Consider the following 22,279-nt stretch of genomic DNA (forward strand, 5'->3'; position numbering starts at 1 on the left):
TAGTCAACAAAATACTATTCTTAGAATAAGAAAGTTTTTGCCCTGGGCGGGCCAAACCAAATAATGGAAAGTGGTGTGGCCAACTAGAAAGGGGAGGAGCTATGCTCAAAACCACAAAAACTAACTTCAATTAAATACACTGCCCTAGGTGCCAAACCATCATTATGAGAGTCCAATCAAGACAAAAAAATGTGTAGAAGAATAAAAATATTTCAATGCATTGGCTGCGTGACAGCTTACTTAATATCTAGATGGAAACAAAAAGGTTGTGAGGCATGAAAAAATAAATTACTTTTTAAATACATTACTGGAATGCTAGTCAAAATCAAGTATAAGAAAAACAAGCAGCACTCAACTCAAACCACTTCTCCTTGCACTGCAGTTCTAATTATAATTTATATTCAGCTTTATTAAAGTACCAATTAACATGCTGAAAGTAGCAATCTCTGTGATGCCCCCACTTGTAAAAATGTTTCTTATCCAAAAAAGACCTGCTGCCTGACAACTATCTATTTGTTTCATGGGGAAAACATGATCAAAGTAAAAAATGAAAAGCAAACAAGAAACAAGCTCAAGATACATTGCTTAAAGGATTACTGTACAGGTTATGGACCACATATGATAGATTGGCATTCTGTTTAGTTTACGGGCAAAGCCTTCAGAGATTACTGGAAGTCTCCAACAAGTGTAATGAGCTTCTTAAAATAATGTAATCCTGTCCTTTATTACAAATACTGTCATATGTATTTCAATAACCAAAACTTATACATTATCTAGTTAAGTATTCTCTGCATGACAACAACAGAAAAGCTTTCAATTTTGGCAGTTCTTTAACAGTATGCTTATTAAAGCTTACTTGCATCTTACGATTTCAGACAAGCTTACCTGATGGTCATTAAAGCATTGCTACTTAAACACAGAGCAACAGGCACTTTCTGAGTAATAAGCATAAATCAACAGTACAAAAATATGACCAAAACCAGACCATTCTGCAAAATCAAGGACAGATAAAAAGCCACTGTAGTACTTGTGTCTACCTTGGATGGGGGCATACTCTACCCATTTACACTGCATAACTGCTCCTTGCCTTGCCTGGATACATCCAGAGTCACTACATGGGGGAGTGGGGTGCAACAAGTATGTCACAATTTGAAATCTCTCTGGCTGACTGTGATGGCCCTAACACATTTGTCATACCTCTCAACCTCAGAGCAAGAAATCTGGACAAAGCTATACATAGAAGTGGGACAAAGGCCCAAAAATAAGGACAATTTTTAAATATTGCTCTTATAAACTTAGAAAGATAATAGAACAGTAGGTCTTACATTAGTATGAATTTTCTGAAGGGTATGAAATCTGAAACTCAAATGTCTGTCATTATTTTCTAACTTGAGTCTTTAATGATTTGCCACCAATTTGCCAAAAAAAACACAATTTTATGAAAAATGGACCACAAATGTGATGCAAAAATATAAAATAGCCACACAATACAGCTGGGAATCTGTCAAAGAAGGGACACTTTTTTAATATTAGTACTGCTAACTTGAGCAGTTGACAAAATAAAAGAATCTACATGCATTTCTGAAATAAAAGTAATCTATAACTCTGATTATTATAGTTATTTCTTAATTGTAAAATCTCCATGTTTTCTTCCAAAATTGCTGTTTTGCGGTGGGATTATTAGGGGAAGAGCAACATTTTGAGCCAAAATCGGGGACAGTTGAGAGGTTTGGCTTTGCCTAATTCTATAAAGCAATTTATTTGCATGAACCTCTCAACCTGTTAATGCAATAAATCTGGACAAGGCCAAATATATTGGGGGAACATATAAACAGTACTAAAATTGCTCTTGTATAAACTGAGACAGTTGATAGAATAACAGGTCTTACTTTAGCATGCATTTTTTCTGAAGGTTATGAAGTCTGAAACTCAGTGTGTCATTATTTAGTGACTTAATTCCTAAATGATTTGCCAGAAAACCACAAATTTTATGAGGAACAAACCAAAAATAAGAAGCAAAAATCTATTCATTCTGTGAAAATCTGTACAGTTGGGAGGTATAGTTCAGCTGGGGCTGTCTTTAAGTTTGCTGCCCTTCCCCCTCACAAAATCATGGTCGAATGGAGCCCTCCCCCCTGCAGCCATTCCAATGATCCATTACTTTGCTATTTCACTCCATTTACCATAAACAATAATGTGCACACTACTTTACTTCTATGATGATTTGGACTTCATTTGAAAGTTTTATTTTGCATTTTACAGCACAAACACTAAAACATCTGCTAAACAAAGCAATGCAGTCTCACAATGAAAACAGACTTAGCATTAAAACTTATCTGCCCTTGAAACTCACATTCATTGAAACAGCATTGAAACTCACATTCAAAGAAAATACATTTTGCCAGTGGCAGATAAAGATTAACTTTGGGCTGTTTTCAAATCATAGGCCCCTTGCACATGAAACATACATGTGCTCTTTGATACACCTTCCTGATTGTACTAAATTATATTCCTTGTACAATACAGTACAGTTGTTAGAGGTCATTTTTAATTTATTGTTTTGAACATGTTTCCAGTAAACAATGAAACAAAAGGCATGCACCAGTAATGACAAAACTACACAGTCAGAACATTTCCATCATAAAAGTCTACTCAAACTTCTAGAGTCCACCATTATCAGTAAATATGCACAATCTCTGAAGAAGTAACAGTCATCTAAATAATTCCACATTAAAGAAATCTGTAACTAATGAAGAGGTTGCTGCTAGTAAACACCTTTATATTTCATGGTTTCATCGAAAAATAGTGTCTGTTGCCCCTGAGGAATAAATTGCCTATATTACATTAAAAAAATTAAGCTAGTAATATTGCAATAGGAAAGGGATGGCAAACTGATAGCAGGCTCATACTATCTTTGCCAAAGAGGACATTCTTAGTACGGCAGTATCCACCCCTTGTGGGAGTAGAACCCAAAGCCTTCTGCATCAAAAGCAATTACACAACCTGTTGTGCTATTAACAAGGCAAGCTGACTTATTCTAAGAAGCATGAATCTTCTCTTCCCTTGCAGCTCTCAGCTCCTTGTAAAATCTACTCAATACTCAACTGCATCTCAACTTCGCAGCACAAGAAATCTCGAAAAAGCCAAAATTTATTGGGGGGGGTCAAAAGCCCAAAAAACAGGGACACATTAAACATTGCTTGTATAATCTTGGAAAGTTGCTAGAATAAAATGATGTTACCACCATACATTTTACTGCCAAGGTCCCTGTGCAAAACAGTCAGAGCAACATACCACTACGCCAAATCAGCTGCTTTGTGAAAGAGAGGAAGACTGAAACTTAAATGGCTATCATTTAGTGAATTCATTTCTCACCATATCTGTCAACCTCTTAGCACAAAACACCTGGACAAACCCAGTAATGAGGGGAATACAGCCCTCAAACATATTCAGTGAATTCAGTTCTTGCCATAGCTGTCAACCTTAGCACAAGAAACCCGGACAAAGCCAATAATGGGGGAATACAGTCCCAAAAATAGGGACACATTTCAAATATTCATCTTATAAACTTAGAAAATTGCTAGAATAAAAGGTTTTGTGTTACTATATATTTTCTGAAGAATATAAAGTCTGAAATTCAAATACCTGTCAATTTTACTTCTGATGGAACAAAAACAATTTTCAGCAGAGGCCCAGGGAGAAATACTGCAGACACATGTCTTTGTAAAATGGCAGGACACCAGAGCAAACCCACACAAACACAGGGAGGAGATGCAGACTCCACACAGAAGGCACACCAACCAAGAATCAAACCAGAAAACCTATAGCTGTGAGGCAATAATTTTACCACTGCATCATCAAATATTTAAGGAACTAGACATTCATAAACCTGAAGTCTGAAATTCAAATGCCTGTCAATTTTATTTAACATTTGTTAACCAGGACAGTCTGACTTGGAACAAAAAACAATTTGCAGCAGAGGCCCAGGAAGAAATAATGCAGAGTGCAGACACGTCTTTGTAACATGGGAGGACACAAAAGCAAACCCACGGAGAAGATGCAGACCACACACAGAAGGCACCCTCGCCAAGAATCAAACCGGAGAACCTGTAAGGCAACAATGCCACTACTGGACCCTCAAATAACTAAGCATTTAAACATTTAGAAACCACAGATATGAGGAAGAGAACAGATCAAATATGAGGCAAAAATCTACAATTTTTTTACAAATGGGGGTGGGTAGGGAATTCAGGCCCTTAACACCTGCAGACAAGGTACAGCGTTCAAGCCTGAGGTATTCCCTACCACACCACCATGAGTTTGCTCTAGCCACCAGTATATAGTAACTGGGGCATTTCACACACACACACACACACACACACACACACACACACACACACACACACACACACACACACACACACACACACACACACACACACCTTGCCAATAAGCCTATTCCCTCCCTTGCAATTAGTACACACACTGGTTACCTTGCCGATGAGCCTATTCCCTCCCTCGTAATTAGTCCATCCTGAACAGTCCAAATGACTAGATAACTACCTTCCTTGCTGCCGATAGCCTAGATAACTGCTTCACCTTCCTTGCTGCCGATATCCAAACAGTCCCTTTGCTGCAATTGGTCCATCCTGAACAGCTGAGCAACCCTATTCCTCATGATTGGTCCAGCCTGCTGCAGCTGCAACCCGGAGTGCCTCCATTCTGTGACATCACCACCGCACAGACTGCTGGGCATCTTGGGGCCGAGATGTCTTTCCCCCTATCTGGACTGCTGAGAAAGCAGTCTGAGTGTGTTCCCAAGCATGCGCAGACTTCAGGGAATTATTTGTGTTTCTCAGTTTTATTTTCATTTGCTTTTTAGGTGGGAGGGCTGCAGTCCTCCAGTCCTATAGCATGAGCCACCCCTGTCTAGCACCCAAAATTACATACAGTAGAGATGAAAACCTCAAGAACATTTTTGAAAAAATAATAGTAGGAGTACAAGATTTTTACATTCAAAAATGACAATGTGTAACAATTGTAAATATTGTATTAAGCTTTATGTTTTCTCTGTCTGTTTTCTATGTATTTTTATTTGTGCAATGTATACATGCATTGTCACTTTAAATGCTGCTACACATTGATAAGAGCTTTTATTGACTAAATACCAACTGACAGATAGGTTTAAACAGATTTGCTTCCTGTGTTCTGATTTTATCTCTGACGATTCCTTTACTGAAGGCAAAAGTGCTTAGAAATTGTATTTATTTATTTATTTTACATTTGTTGCCTGGGCTAGTCCAACTGGATACATGTCCATTTTCAGTAGAGGCCCAGGGAGATAAGCTCCATTAAGCTAACAGATTGCAAAGAAATAACAGTGATAATAATAATGAATCACAAAAGGTACACCATAACAATATACTAACAAAAAATAATTTACATGAGTATCTGAATACAAGATGTGCTGGCATTATTAAAAGAGAATAAAAAGTAATAAAAGAGGTAATAAAAAGAACATTTCACACAGTAGAGAGCTTAATACTCGTTACAGAGAAGGCTAGCAAGTAATATTATATTCTGAGAGTTAACTAAGAACACTATAGTTAACATGATTTTAAGTAGCTTTCAAATTCTACAGTCCAAGTGAAAAAGTAGCAAATATATACATGGTAGCGGAGTTATTTTGTGGGCTTGTACTCAGGAATAGTTTCCCAGGAAGACTAGGCTAGAAACAGCATTCAGTAAGCTAGTGGCCCTACTAACTGAGGTCAGGAGAGATATGCCCAGAGGCCCGAAAAAGATAGAGATAAGAACATGGAAAGAAGGAGGTTATTAGTCAGGGTTAGTACATGGACATAGCCATTGAGTTTAAGGAATGTTTTTAGTTGCTTCTTGAAAAGTGTTGTTCAAGAAAGAGATGACAGTTCACTGGGAAGCCTGTTCCAAATTTTTCCCACACAGTTAGAAAAAAAGACAGTCACCTGATTTATTGTTGGCTTTATGGGTGGCTACTAGTAATTTATTAGCTGAGCATAGGGTTGTGAGATTTTTGTATGGGGTGATAAGACTGCAAAGTATTGGAGTATTGCTGGGATGATGCAAAATCTTTTGGGTGATAGTAAGTTGCTGAAGTAGAAGCTGATTTTGCAGTTCCAGTCATCCTAACTGTTTAAGATTTTTGACACTGGTGGGTTCTAAATGGGGAGCCAGTGGCAAATCTGGCAATGTTATAATAGGAGGTTGCCAGTTTATTGAGGTTACTTTTGGATAGATTATTATGAATGGGGGAGGCATATAGGAGGGTAGAGATAAGATGAGTGTGGGCGATGGTAGTTCTAGCTAAAGGAGTAAGGAAAGGGTTAATCCTGTAAAGGGAACCTAGTTTTCTATTCACTGATTTAATGGTTAAGTTAATGTGTGAATCGAAGTTAAGGTTGTGGTCAATTGTTACACCTAAAAGTTTAGTGGTTGGATCAGGTGCTATGAGAGTGCCATTACTGGTTGTAACTGTGATATCGATAAGGGGGAACTTCTGTGTTGGAGTTAACAGTAGTAATTTAGTTTTTTTACGGTTTAGGTAGAGACAGCGTTGAAGGAACCAGTTTTCTACTAAGTTAAATACTTTTTGGGTGATGGTCTGGAGTTCAGCAGAAGAGGCAGTGCTACAGATTAATGTGGAATCATCTGCATATTATATGCAGGTGGCATGAGGAAGATTAGCATTTAGATCGTTAATGAAGACAGAGAAAAGGAGAGGTCCCAAAATTGAACCTTGAGGGACACTAAGGGTAATAGGGAGGTGAGTGGATAAGTTATTGTCCCAGAGGACCGCTTGTTGTCTGTTTTCTAGATAGGACTTGAACCATTGCACTGCCTGTGTGTCTAATGAAAGTGATTTAAGTATATTTAAAAGTAACTGATGATTAACCATATCGAAGGCTTTAGAGAGGTCAATAAAGAGCGCAGAGGAAAGCAGGTTGTTATTATGATTTTTATTAATGCAGTCAGAAAAGGATAAGAGTGCAGTGGTAGTACTATGGAATGGCCTAAAGCCACGCTGACAGTCAGTTAATAGGTTATTTTGGAGAAGATGATCAAGCAGTTGCCGGTGGATACATTTTTCCATGATTTTAGCTAATGGAGAGAGTAAGGCTATGGGACGAAGGTTTGAGAGTTCGGTTGAGTTACCGCCCTTATGTAGTGGGATAATATGGGAGATTTTCCAGAGAGATGGGATGGAACCTTCAGTAATGGCTCTATTGATTAGGATGGAAATGGGTTAGGCAAGTACTCTAGCTGCACTTTGCAGGTATTCAGCTGGTAGCAGGTCAGCTGAGGGTGTACATCATTTAAATTTTTGAAGTAGTGTAAAGATGAGGGATGTTGGAACTGGTTGTAACTGAAATGTAGGAAGTAATCTAGTTGAGGAGGGAAGCAAAATTGAGCGAACAGGTGGTAGGGTATTTGCTAGAGATTGTACGGTTTCAGTAAAAAAGTTATTGAAAGCATCAGCAGTCTGGTTTGGAGAGTTATGAGAGAAACCAGAAGGGGTAGGTGTCTTGGACTGTCCTGGGTATAGGAGTCTATTAATACCTGACCAGAAACTTTGTGGTTTCTGTTGATGGTTTTGCTGGAGTTTAAAGTAAATTTTTTTATCAAGCAGTATTGATTTTTAGTGGTATTTCTCACCTGTTTAAAGTTTTGATGATCGGTTGGGTTTTTAGTAGTTCTCCATTTGGCCCAGATTTTGTTTGTCAGTAACATTTTAAGCCTCTTTTGTGAGCCAAGAAGCAGTTTTGCTCCTAGTTCTGACAGTGTGAGTGGGAGCATGGTATTATAGAATTTGCAAGAATTTAGAGTTAAAGTATGACACTGCTTCATCGAGAAGGAGGTGTTTTAGGGGTAATGAATCATAAACTTTAAGTTCTGCTTGGAAGCTTTCTGGGTTAAATTTTTTGTTGTTCTGTGTAGTTCTAAAGATGGTTTGGTTGGGAATAAAGGTATTTTGTCTAATTATGTAAGTAAGTGAGTGGTCACTAATGTCATTAGGAATTAAATTTGTTTATTTATTTAGCTGTGCTGTTTCCAGTGTGTCCATTTCAGTTGTGGTCTGCTGGAGGAGTCTGGTATGTTTCCTTTGCATTGAAGTTTCTGTTCAGTGTCCTATTTCCACTGGAACAAACAATATAAGTATTACATATAAATAAAGGTGATTATAAATGGTTTGAGATACTTTCATAATTGAAACTGGATTTCCAAATTATGAGTAATAAAGTATGACATGGTGCATAAAAAAAGATGCAGTGTGAGGCTAGAAGGATCTGATGAGGACAAAGCTAATAACATAGTGATTTCTGTTCCCTTTAGCAGGGGCAGCTCATGCTATTGGGATGCAGGACTGCAGCCTCCCCAGAAGTAAAAAAAGAAAATAAACAAAAAAGAAAAGAAAACAAAATAAAAGCAAATGCGAGTCCTGGAACATTGTGCATGCACACTAGCGGCATTTCCCGATATCCGGATTGCTGGTGAACCAGTCTAGAGCATGCACACAGAATCCAGACTGTCTCAACAGCAGTCCGGATTAAGAAGACAACATTTAACTCCAAATATCCCAGAAGTCTATGCAGTTGTAACTGCATAGACTGAAAGAGGATTGGACTGCAATGAACGCAGGCTGGTTCTCTCACATGAAGGACTAGGACGAGCCTCACAGAAGGGGAAGGGCTGCAGGGATGGATTTTACAGCTGCAATGTATGATTTCTCTCATCATCATGGGCATTTAGCTGCTGCAATGGACTTTTATATGGATGGATTTTGCTGCTATCAGGGACAAGTGCATGTGTGCGTGTGTGTAAAATGCCCCACTTGCTACATGGTGGTGGGTAGAGAATAAGGCTTGAACCTTGTATCTTGGACCCAAGTGGCAAGAGCCTGAATTCCCTACCCACCACCATTTGTAAATCATTTGCAGATTTTTGCTTCATATTTGTTCTGTTCTGTTCCTCATAAAATCTGTGGTTTCTGCATTTTTGTTTTGTGATACAGTCAGTGGTGCAGTGGTCACATTGTTGCCTTACAGCTATAGGTTCTCTGGTTTGATTCTTGGCTGGAGTGTCTTCTGTGTGGAGTCTGCATGTCCTTCTTGTGTTCGTGTGGTTTTGCTCTGGTGTCCTCCCATCTTACAAAGACATGTGCCTGGAGTGTTTCTGACTGGGCCTCTGCTGAAAATTGGCTTTTGTTCCAAGTCAGACTTTCCTGGTTAACAAATGTTAAATAAATAAAAATGACAAGCATTTGAATTTCAGACTTCATATTCTTCAAGAAGTACATGGTAACAAAAAATATTTTATTCTAGCAATTTTCCAAGTTTATAAGATGGATATTTGAAAATTGTCCCTATTTTTGGGATTGTATTCCCCCATTATTGGATTTGTCCAGATTTTTTGTGGTAAGGTTGAGAGCTATGGTGAGAACTGAATTCACTGAATATGTTTGGGGGCTGTATTCCCCCATTACTGGCTTTGTCTACGTGTTTTTGCTAAGAGGTTGAGAGCTATGGTGTGAACTGAATTCACTGAATGTGTTTGAGGGCTGTATTCACCCATTATTGGCTTTGTTCAGGTGTTTTGTGCTAAGAGGTTGACAGCTATGGTGAGAACTGAATTCACTAAATGGTAGCCATTTAAGTTTCAGTCTTTCTCTCTTTCATGAAGCAGGTAATCTAGCATCATGGTATATTGCTCTAATTGTTTTGCACAGGGTCCTGGGTTCAATACTAGGCAATGAAATGTATGGTGGCAACACAGCATTTTATTCTAGCAACTTTGCAACATTACACAAGCAATGTTTAAAATGTGTCCCTGGTTTATGGGCTTTTGCCCCCCTCCCCAATAAATTTTGGCTTTTTCCAGATTTGGAAAACTTGGTAATTAATACATCTAGCTTTTCTTTAACTGATGCACAAGTCTCGTTGTTAAATAGAGGCCTGAACTTTATTCCAGCACGGAAAACAGTATTAACTGATGTATTAAAAGAGCTGAAGTTATTTTCTCGTAACCTAACACTTAAAACCATGTTTAAAAGAAATGTATTTGATAATATGTTTAAACAACCTAGTGCCTTTGTACCCAAGATACATCCCACATTTGAAACTTTCACTAATGTGTGTGAGCATGAAATTAGAGAGATGCATGCTAAAAATCTTCCACCTAGATTTTATAACTTGAGTAAATCAGAAACTGAAGCACTGTCAGAACTAAAGGATTCTCACAACATTGAAATTAGGCCCGCTGACAAGGGGGGCAGTGTAGTAGTAATGGATAAGGTTTTTTATTACAAGAAAATGATAGAATTTTTGAATGATACAGATACTTACGTTGAACTAAATGAGAGACAAGTACAAGGTATAATTGACAGGATATCTGTATATATTTTTGACTTATTGATTACTAATTATGTATCAGAGGAATTGTTTGACTACTTTCAGATAGAACATCCAACTATACCCATTATTTATGGTCTACCTAAAATTCACAAAGACATCACACAGCCCCCTATGAGACCTGTTGTATCCAGTAAAGGATGGGCCACAGAAGCCATCTCAATTTATATTGAACAAAATTTACAAATAGTCCTAAAATCATGTGAGACTATACTAAGAGATACAAAGGCATTTCTGTGACTGTTATACAATAAGACCAGGAATATTAATAGAAATTATATGTTTGTGACAATGGATGTCACTTCACTGTTTACAGTGATACCGAATAAATGGGGTATTGAGAAAATACGTGATATTCTGACCTTGAAACAAGTTTTTCAAAGCACTAAGATTAAAATTGTATGTGAGTTGCTTGATATTGTCCTAGAAAATAATGTCTTTATATTCAATGACAAGTTTTATCTACAGAAAGTTGGTGTAGCAATGGGCACGGCTTGTGCTAACAGCTACGCCAACTTAGCATTTGGCTGCATGGGAAAAAGATCATGTATTAAGTGCTAGCAATAAATATGCTGGCAAAATTGTATGGTACATACGTTTTGTAGATGACGTCTTCCTGTTATAGGATGGTACTAGTGAAGAGTTGCAAGAGATGGTGGAGTACTTACATAGCACCAGTGAATTTTTAAGATTCACTAGTCATCATTCCAGGGACTCTATTGAGTTCCTAGATGTTTTGGTTAAGAAGACAGCGTTAGATGAACTTACAACAGGGATGTATAGAAAATCTACATGGAGAAATAGTATCTTACATAAGACTAGTATGCATCCAACATTTGTACACAAAAATGTAGTGAAAGGACAATATATGAGAATAAGCCGCTTACATAATACAGATGAAGGCTTTGTGAAGACAATGACTATATTAGAGAAAGACTTCTTAAACAGAGGTTATAGTAAGAAAGACATAAATGAAAGCTCTAAATATACCATTGAAAATAGGGATGGGAGATGTAAACCGCTCTTCTCAAATACTATAGAAGATGTTAAAAGCAAGGAAGGTCATGATTTTAAAGTTAGATTCCGTATAACTTATTCAAGTGACATCAGAAGGTTCTGTAATATTTTTGAGAAGAATTGGAATGTTTTATTGTCGGATCCTGACTTGAGAGAATTGTTAGAAGATAGACCCAGCTTTTCTTTTAGAAATAAGAGGTCCTTAAAAAGACAACTCTGTTATAAATCCAGAAACAATGAAAGAATGATCCTATCTGATAGGCAGGGGACTTTTCCTTGCAGAAATTGTACAGCATGTGACTATTTATATAATAAATCTACATATAAACATCCTACGCTAGGATTTATAATTGATATAATTTTTTATGCTGACTGCAGAACACAAAATTTGGCTTATTTCAGCTTCTGCACTGTCTGTCATGCCTTTTATATAGGCAAAACCAATAGGTGTCTAAAGGAATGTATCCTTGAACACCTTAGAGATATAAGAAATAAAAAAAACACGAGTGCTTTAGCAAAACATGTGGAAGAAGAAGATAGGAAACATATTTTTAATTTCATGGTTTTAGAAATAATAAATAAAAGTAAGAGGGGAGGTGATATAAGGAATAAGGTAGAGGAAGCAGAACAAAGATGGATTTTATTACTTCAGGCAGATAGGTCTCCTGGACTGAACAATGCTGTTTCCTTGAAATCTTTTTTAAAATCCAGACCACTAAAACATTAAGTAATGGGATTATTACATAAAATGTGTCTGTTATATGTATATTTTATTTAATCTTATGCAGAATATAAAGCAAATTAATGTACTGATGTATGCAATTTTAATTAGTCTATGTCATAGTTCTATATGTGTTTTCATTGGTTGAACCATATTTTAAATATCAATGTTTTAACTGTTTTTATGAGTCTGAAGAAGCGATCAGCTGACTTAGATCGCGAAAGAGCTTACTCTTGTTTAATAAAGTGGTGTGAAACTGCAAGTGAACCGTTTCCTACCTTGACTACTACATCTCAGTTACAACTTTTGGTTTTATAAAGGGCACTACTGTGAAGCTGCAAGTGATTTATTTCCTGGCATGGATTATTCCATTTTTATCTTCAGCTGTGGTCTAACCATTGGTCTTTTCATTTTTTTAATTTGGGCAACATGTTTTACTCAGTGTGTAAGAGAGTATGTGTTTTTTTCCAGTAATCAAAGTGGAACACCTGAAGTCATAAAATCACAAACCAATAAGTCCAAAAAACTCCAGTTGTTGTCTAAGATCAATGAAGGCCACCTCCGATATATATCATACACTTTTATTGTACAAAAACGCACACTAACACCATAAAATACACTTCTCCAACGGATTTAGTGTTTTCATTTCCTAACTTGGAAGCATCATCAGAGTCAACTTTCTTATCTCATATTACACTTTAAATAGACCCAACACCTTTCCCATTGGTCATAAATTAATTGAGACTCATTTTTTAAAAATAACATCACCCTGCTTAAAAACAATTGTGCTTATTTAATTTTATATAACTTTATATAAAAAATTTGCATAAACACACCATGTTAAATAAATAATGCACAAACCATATATATAAAAAAAATATAAAAAATTTATATAAAAAACAACACATTACACATATTTAATCACTTTTTACATAGTATAAAATAGCTAATACATCAGTATCTTTGTATTACTGAATATTAAATATTTATTGTTTAATGTTTAATATCTGTTTGCTCTAATTCTAAGTGCTGGCACAAGTGAAATATGGTCATTAAGGCCCGGTGGGTTACAAGCATCCAACTGTAATTGCCATATTAACTCCCTTAATTCCAGTTGGGCTTCCCAATCCCCACCCCTTTCATTTCTTTTGACCTGTTCAATGACCCAAAACTTAAAATCAGCTTGAGGACATGTTACTGTATGTCTGCAAAGGGCATTCGTTTCTCTCTTTCTATTAATGTCATACATGTGCTCATATACCCTATGTTTCAGACTCTGTTCAGTCTTCCCTACATAGTATGAACCACATGTTATACATTTAGCTAAATAAATTATACCCTTTGACTGACAGTTGTAATATCCCTTAGGATAGAATGACATATTGATACACTCTAGTTCTAAAGTCCCTTGATTATATACAAAAGGACATTGCGGACACCTGCCACATTTGTACGTTCCAGCCTTACTCTTACTTCCTTCTTGTTCTTTTTCAAAAATGTATTTTAAATTCCTATTCTTCTTGTACCTAAATTTCAAGTTTTTAGAGAAACATTTTATACTATTAGGCATAGATGAAAATAATATAGCAATAACCCACGCCTGGGTGTGGTTAATGCTGGATTTACCCACGGTTGGCGAAGCCCGAGGGACCAAACAAAGCCAGCCATGGGTAAATCCAGCATTACCCACACCCAGGCGTGGGTTATTGCTATTATACAATGACATTATTTAAGAAAAATAATAATTACTTTTCTTAAATAATGGCATATTATAATGCCTCCTTGCTGCCCTTCCGCTGCTGTCTCTTATCCGCGGCAGTTCTGATGTACTGCACATGTGTAAGCCTATGCAGTACATCAGAGCTGTGGGCAAAAGCAACGGAGATCTTCTCCGTTGCTTTTTACAGTTTCGCTATGTTAAATGGGTTTAACATAGCGAGACAGCTTTAAAAAAAGCAACGGAGAATCTCTGTTGCTTATTTTAAAGCTGTCTCGCTATGTTAAACCCATTTAACATAGCGAGACAGTTTTGAAAAAAGCAACGGAGAAAGCAAGATCTCCGTTGCTTTTTACAAACTGTTTCGCTATGTTAAATGGGTTTAACATAGCGAGACAGCTTTAAAGTAAGCAACGGAGATCTCCGTTGCTTATTTTAAAGCTGTCTCGCTATGTTAAACCCATTTAACATAGCGAGACAGGTTTAAAAAAAAAGCAATGGAGAAAGCAAGATCTCTGTTGCTTTTTACACACTGTGTCGCTATGTTAAAGGAGTTTAACATAGCGAGACAGCTTTAAAAAAAGCAAGGGACATCTCTGTTGCTTTTTTTAAACCTGTGTCGCTATGTTAAACTCCTTTAACATAGCGAGACAGTGTTTTAAAAAAGACTTATACTAATGGAAAAAGTCCGGGTGACCGGACCTTTTTCCATTAGTATAAGTCGATTTACAACGTGTACGCTGGCCAATCAGCGTGCCCGTTTTAGAATATTAATGGGGGGTCATGGTATAATATCCAATTTTTATTTATTATATTCTTTATACTCCTTGTATCTTTATTATTATTATGTGTTTTTTTCCCTTATTTTGTACAGTAAGTATTTTGTGTGTGCAGTACATCTTTCCTTTTCAGACCATGCCACAGGATGACATTTTTTATCTAGCTGCTTCTGCCTTCTGCTCTTATGCCATGTATTTGACAAATAAATCCTTTATTGTAAAAAAATAATGGTGCTATTATGAAGGTCAAATGTCAGTGTTTCATCTGCCATTTTCTAATTTAATTCTGAGAAGCATGGTCCCTTCCATTTTTGGTTGACTTATCAGCTGTATCAGCTGCAGGGAACACATGTTTTGAGGTAACTCTGTGACTTCAGTGTGTAGTTCGAAGATTGTGTACCTACATGGAACAGTAGTCAGCTCTGAAGGTCCTCCCCAGCTATTAAATGGGATTTTCATATTGACATACAGCACAGGTCACTGCATGGAGCATCTTAGATAGTTTTCTTTATAGAGAAATCACACAGTGTTTTAATATGGGATTAGATCAAGATATTAATAAGTGGAAGAAACTTGTGAAGTTTAGCTACTGGGCCTGTCACTGTCTTTCTTCATTAATGGTCTTGGTGAAAATATATAATACCATTGAAGAGTTCCAGTGAGGGGAGCTGCTTTTTAATTCACAAACAAATGTCAAAAATTTAGTTTAATACAGTTTGACTTTTTTTTATTAATTTTGCTATGACTGCGTTTCACTTTGATGGATTTTGGATGTTAGACTTTGCTTGTAAGCTAATACACACACATTGATTTACTTTCACAGTATTGTGTGAGCAAATGTAATAAGAACATTAAAAAATTGGTTATGTCAGTTATATAAGACAGTCACATTCCTTTAAGGGACGTGATTTAACAAGTTATAATTTTATTCAACTTTATTAAACTGAATCCCTTTTATACTATGCTTTTGTTTTTACAATGGTGTTTGATGGAGTTATATCTCTTAGTATTATGACATGGACTTGGTAGAAGGAACAGCATATTATTTATTGTAGGGGCTAAGTGTAATAAGTCAATATAAGTTACCACTGCTGAAAAATGGTCTATATTAGATCACTGAAAAGGATAAATATGGAACACTCATATGAGCAAAAACACAGAAACTCGGCATCGCTATTGTGGGGGGCTGCGCTACCCCACAACCCCCGCTAAATATATATTACAACTCCAAGATCGCACTACAGTGAAGAAAGGGCAAATATTCTGATCTTCACTGTACTGCAATAAAAAAAATTGAGTTCCTGCATAATCGCTCATGTGAGCATTTGAGATTTATCCTTTTCGGTGATCTAATACAGACCCGCTGACAAATGCATGATGTTAGTGACATCTCTATGAAACGATATGCCCCTGATATTAACAGAGACTGTAATGCAACTTCAGTCTGTAACCAGGACAGTCTGAGAATTTTAATCAGTAAAGTACTTTGTAGCTTGGATTTTTAGGGAATCTTTTGCTTATATTATGCTAAGCTGTTCCCCCCTTACTTAACTGAAAACTTATTGACCTGCATGTCACATGTGCAGCCAGAACATTTAACATTGTATTCCATTGTGTGGTTGTGTCATGCATGAAAGTCATGCCGATGTCTTAGCCTTTTTGTGCAGTTCTGTACTCAGTACCATAGCTAATTCATTAATGTATTAGAAACAACGTAAGAAGGGGCAGCAGCTACCTTTACAGTGTTCACATAGATCTGCTGAAATTTTGCACCTTACCCTGCTCTGTGTGTAAGATGTTTATGTTGGTGGGCGCCTTCTTTTTGCTGGTACAGCTGGGATTTACTCTGTAACACTAGACAGCAGTGAATTTGAAGACTGTAATCCTGCGCACGAGTCCTATGACATGGCTATATGCAGCACTATCCTGCAAGGCTGAAAGGTTTCATATTTCAGTTAGCAGCACATTCTATTCCATTACTGGTGAAAACATGTTTAAAATTGTATTCTTTTGAGTTACTAAACCTTTGATGCCATTGTTTAACAAAATTTAACAAAAAGGACGTTGTTTACTTACTTACTTACTTTGTTAACCATGTTGGTGGTTAGTTTGCAGACTATTTTCAGCCATGACTAAGGCCTGTGTGACAGTTACAAATTTTAAGACAGAATTACATTTGTTAGAGAAAAATATAATAATGAAAGAACACATTAATAGAAATATAAAGATAATGTATAATTAAGAATAGTTAATCATTAATAATGTATTAATAATTAATTAATTAATTAATCAATTAATTAATTAGAAAACTAAAACTTGAGTTCTCAGTTTTATATTATGCCTTGGTGACACTGATTAATGTTTAAGGAAGTATATCCATTCATTTAAACATTATCCCTATAACCCAGCTTCACTGGTTTGCTACTTCTTATACTATATAACATTTAAAAATTTCTTTGCATTTTATTTGTATTTCAAAAACAAAAGTCAATCAAATCACCCTATTGCTTTTGCTTTGTCTCTGTTGTGCACACACTTGCCCCAAAAAATACTAAGAAGTGAACATATAGAAAACTTGCTTTAAAGTAAGAATGAGCAGGAAAACTTGAGTATATAACAACTTGAGCCAATATGCTCAAGCAACTGTGAACTGCTGCTTGTGGGCGTTTTGAGCAACTTCCAAACCAAAGAGTAAAAATGTCAGACAGACACAATGTTTACTAAAAACTGCAAAAGGAATCCAGCCAAGCTCCAGCCTTTACTGTGTAATTCTTTCAACTTACTCTAGGGGAGGATATGGAGTATATACAATTATGCAATGACTGGCCATTCATATTCAAAAATGAACACGCTGATTGGTCAGCCCAACCAGAGTGCCTGTTGGAAATCCGAGAATATACCAACAGAAAAGGTCTGGTCGCCTGGATTCTTTCCCATTAGTATCTCCCAAATGTTTTACTTTTTTTTCTTTTTTTTTTTTAAACCAAATTAGAAAACGGAAGACCTCAAACGGATGAGGGAGATGGTGCAGAGAAAAATAAAAGGATAATTAGGTACATTTTGCCCTCGTGATTAAATCATACCATCCATGGGTAAATATTCAATATACCACACTGATATCATCGGTTATTGCTTAAATAACCTCTTAAGGATGTATTAGTGCTTTAGCTACATGGCTTCTAAATACCTAGTACTTTTTACTCTTTAACACATTATGGGTGTATAGTCTAATAAAACCAATACTCACTTTCTATAGGCATGCATGTTTCAGCATTTTTTTTCTGACTTCATCAATACAACATAGACTATTTGTCTGTACTTAATAAACACAGTGCTTCAAATCAAGCTTGATGTCTGTAAATATTAGGGTGCCTGCAAAATATCCCAAAATAACATCCAAACCAATGGATAAACAGTTCACACAAACAAACCATTCAGTAAAAACTGCAAGAAAGAGCCAGGCAAGAGTCTTCACTTTGTAGTACCTTAAACCTCCTGTAATGGAGACCCATGGGATATACAGAAATGACCCCCTAAGGGTATATCACTGTTTCATCTACATGGCTTTTGAATGCCCATGACTTTTTTCTCTATAGGTGCATTCAGGTCAGTAAACTAACTAGCTGTAGACATGCATGATTCCGCCTTTATTTTAAGAGTCTTTAATACATACTGGGTATTTGACAGCTTTTCTAGACTATGCAATGCTTTTCACACTTTTCTTTTTTGTTTGCAGCTTGTGCAAGCTGCTGTGAGTTTTAAATGTTTATTCAGTTATGTTTGCATTGACTGGAAATATTGTGTAACAGTACTGCTGGAATGCTATTTTTATATGACAACTTTCTATAGTGTGATCTATGACTTAATGTGGCACTACAGTATTATTTTGTGAAATTTTCAACCTATATATTCTCTCCTTAGATTGCGATGACCTGTCTTCATTGCTGCTAGCTGTAAAAAGTGGAAACTGCTATCTCATTATAGCTCTGTTGCACTGTCATTGTATACCAAGTCATGTGACTCATGTCACCATATTGTTTTTTATTAAACTAGGTGCAGCACTTGGATTAAGTTCATTCTTTCATCTGGAAGCCTTGATTTGATGGTTTCAGATACTGTTGTGTCTCTGATGGAGGGGAACTTATTGACTGTACTAAGGTGTGTGTGGGGGGCTTTGGGGAGTCAGCTTGTCAGCGACTACTAGAGATGTAAGATTGCAAGGCTGAGTCCTTTAAGCCAGAAATCTGATGCATAAGAAGTTTACAGACTGTTTCATGGATATTGACTGTAGTGTTTGAAGTGCTGGAAGGCTGCATAGTAATTTAGTCCTGTACCTTTCTTATTGCCATCCTTGTTAGGTAGTTTTCATCAAATTCCACAGTTAATTATGGTCGTATCTATGTGAAGACTCTGCCATTTATTTCTTCAAGGACCTGCCAGCAACATGAAGATTGCTTGACACTTGAGAGGATGTTGTTTGCTATTTTTAGACCACTTGAATTGCAGGATTTACTTGCACTTCACTCTTTGTAAAGAATGCGGCTAGAGATAAAATGTCTTAGCTATATTTCTTTTTTAATAAAAATACATCTTTGTTACCAAAATCAACTCGAGCAATGTAGCAAAACAAAAACAAACATGTATATGAAAACAATGACTGTATATTTAAACATTGCTCAGGAAACAGCTATTTAATAGAAATGATGTAGATTATCTACCCTTCAAAGTATTTGTCCTGCCATACTTTTAGTCTTCACTTTGTCACTTCTTATTCTTCAGTCCTTTGGTCCTATCCTTCTAATGCCTATGTAGTACATTTCACTATTTTAATAATCTTCAATGCTAGATTATCATTGGTGAAAACAAGTTATGATCCACAGAAAAAATTCTTCCCATAGCATTCAAAAGGTCTGATGGAACTATGCCTTTAAGAGTGAGTAAGAGCAATTTGTATGTTTTTTTCTGGGAATTCCCACAGTCTTCCCCTCTCAATTACTTGTTTCACTCACAAGCTCTATAGTATCCTGAAACACAGGTTTCCCATTTTCTTGTAGCAACCTTCTTGGCAACCGCCAGTAGGATTAAAAGCTCACCCCCCATTTATGGTTAAATCATATAAGTCCATGAAACCTAGCTAAAACAACATGCAGGTAATGTCTATCGGCTGTGAAAAAATGTTTTTGAAAAGTGTTTTAAAGTCAGAAAATACTTAACAAACCCAAAGTATATGCTTTTCGCACCTTCAACTGTCACTAGTTACATGTGGGAATATATATTGAATTAATGTAGGTGTAAAACTATGTGTTCATGCGTCTGCGCAAATATTTTGAATTTCCTGGAGTTTGTGGCATATCTTCCTAAAAAACAAATTGTATCTCATGCTATTTCCATAACCTGTCCATTCAACAACTTAATTCAGGATGCCATCCTCTTTGCTGCAGTCATAGTACTTTCCTTATGAACATATTCTTCTCTCATCTCAGACAAGATTAATATTAATCTAGGATGAGAATTAATCCCAGCCTACAAAATGATCTGCTTCTAAGCTTTAGCTATTAAGCTCCCCTCTTTTTTATTAGCCATCCCCCTTGTATCCTGAACTTTACATGGCTGTGGTCCAATCCATTAGATTATTCCCATGTCTAATTTGTTATGAAAATATTATTGAAGTTATCCCTTTTTCTGTATTTCTATACCAGTTCCCCTTTGCACCTTCCTTTGAGCATCCTACAGGTGTTAATGACTAGTTACAGTCAGTTCCCGTAGATATCAATATATTTTTCAGCACATAACTAGCATATTTCAGGAAATAAACAGGCTTAACCTTCTCCTTTAAAAACAATCAAAATAATAACCTTACATTTCTAGTGACCAACTAATCAATGCCAATAGAAAGTATTATGATTTTTATTTCACACTATAACACTAACATTGCAATAGTATATATTTAAAGTAAATTTTCCTTTTACTAAAAATTGGGTACTCCAAAGCCTCTCCAAAGCCATCAAAATCTTTCCATAGGACCAATTTAACCTAGGAAAGTCTAGGGATTTTTCACCTCCATATGAAGTCAATTGTACTATTAACTATCTTTAGAAAAGATCGTGAAAATTATTTGGGAAAAGATTAGAAATGTGTATAAAACGAGGGACAGCATGAAAACATTTAAAGCTTGTATCCACTGATCTAATTCTGTATTTATCATCTTCCATGTCATCACATCTCCTTTAATTCTGTTCAATAACTCCTCCTTGTTTTATTTGCAGATGACATTATTTTTCAAGCTAGATCCCTAAGTAATTAACATACTGATTTTTTCAGAAATATAGATATTTCTATTTTAGGGCCACAAACAGGGCATAATTATCAGAAACAGCCCTTGCCTTACCTTTGTTAATTTTTACACCATGAAAATTTATTAAATGTTTGAATTTCTACTAAATGTTCTTATATAGCTCTACCAAAAAATATCAAAATAAATAAGCATTTCCTGTATACCTTAGATTATACTGATTAACTCTGTTTCTCTCAGACACTTGGAAATTCAAAAATAGAGCCCATTATTGGAAAAACAAACCAAATGATCAAGTTAATAAAAAACAAACAGCTCTCTGACCTCATAAACAGCCAACCCTGCAAAGTAATATGAAGAACCAGTGGCTCAACAATGGTCCATCTATCAGCCCATATGATGTTACAGTATACCCTTTCAGATATTCGTCACTTTCAAAGTTTATCTTTGAGGATTATGGATGGACAGATGTCAGCCGATCTCTCTTTATTCTTTTACTGGTTCTGCCTCTATCTCTGCCTTCCAAGTTGCACTTCTACTTCTGCTCTGTTAGGCTGCTCCGAATATATAGGTTTCAAACAAATCTACTGCATCATGAGCATTTTTGAAAATGTATGCACTGAAGGTCAGAAGAATTCTAAGTATAGTGTGATATAGCAGTCAAAGGCATATTCTTCTAGCCCTATATTCTCTTATAGCCATCTTGAATTGGGTTTTCTTTAGCAGGTAGAAACAGAATCAACATAAAATAAATTATTTGGTTCCCAATTTTTGCATATTTTTATGGGCTTCCAAACAGTATTCATAATTTCTTCCTTGAGTGCGCAGATCTGTAGTCTAACAGGTATATGTCTGTGCCTCCAGGCATATATAACCAATGAATCCTCTCAAATGAAACAGAGTTTTCTGTGGGACTTGAACACAATTCTGGGTGCTGCTCTACAAACTCTATGCAGTCATGACCCTTCAGCTTCTCCAGCTAGAGAGCAAAACATCAGAGTGTTCCATTAAAACCTCATCAGCTTACATTTTCCTAGTTGAGGTTTCAGTCATAAATTCTTTCCATTTATCTTCTGAATTTTCACAAAACTAGTTGCAAACAAATTTGTGGCACCTTTTGCTTCAAAGCTTGGGCTAAAGTATTGCTGCCTGCATTGCCGCCCACCATAGAACATGCTGTGTGGTTAATACTGTCTGTCATCAGCCACTGACCCTATTTTTCAGATTTTTTTTCATATGAGTTTGTTGTGTGTCACAGAGTACTATAGACAAATTTTTAACAATAGACACAGTCCTAAATCCAACTAT

The sequence above is a fragment of the Protopterus annectens genome, chromosome 1.part0 (genome assembly GCF_019279795.1).
Source record: "Protopterus annectens isolate FY-2018-M chromosome 1.part0, PAN1.0, whole genome shotgun sequence".
Taxonomy (NCBI): domain Eukaryota; kingdom Metazoa; phylum Chordata; order Ceratodontiformes; family Protopteridae; genus Protopterus; species Protopterus annectens.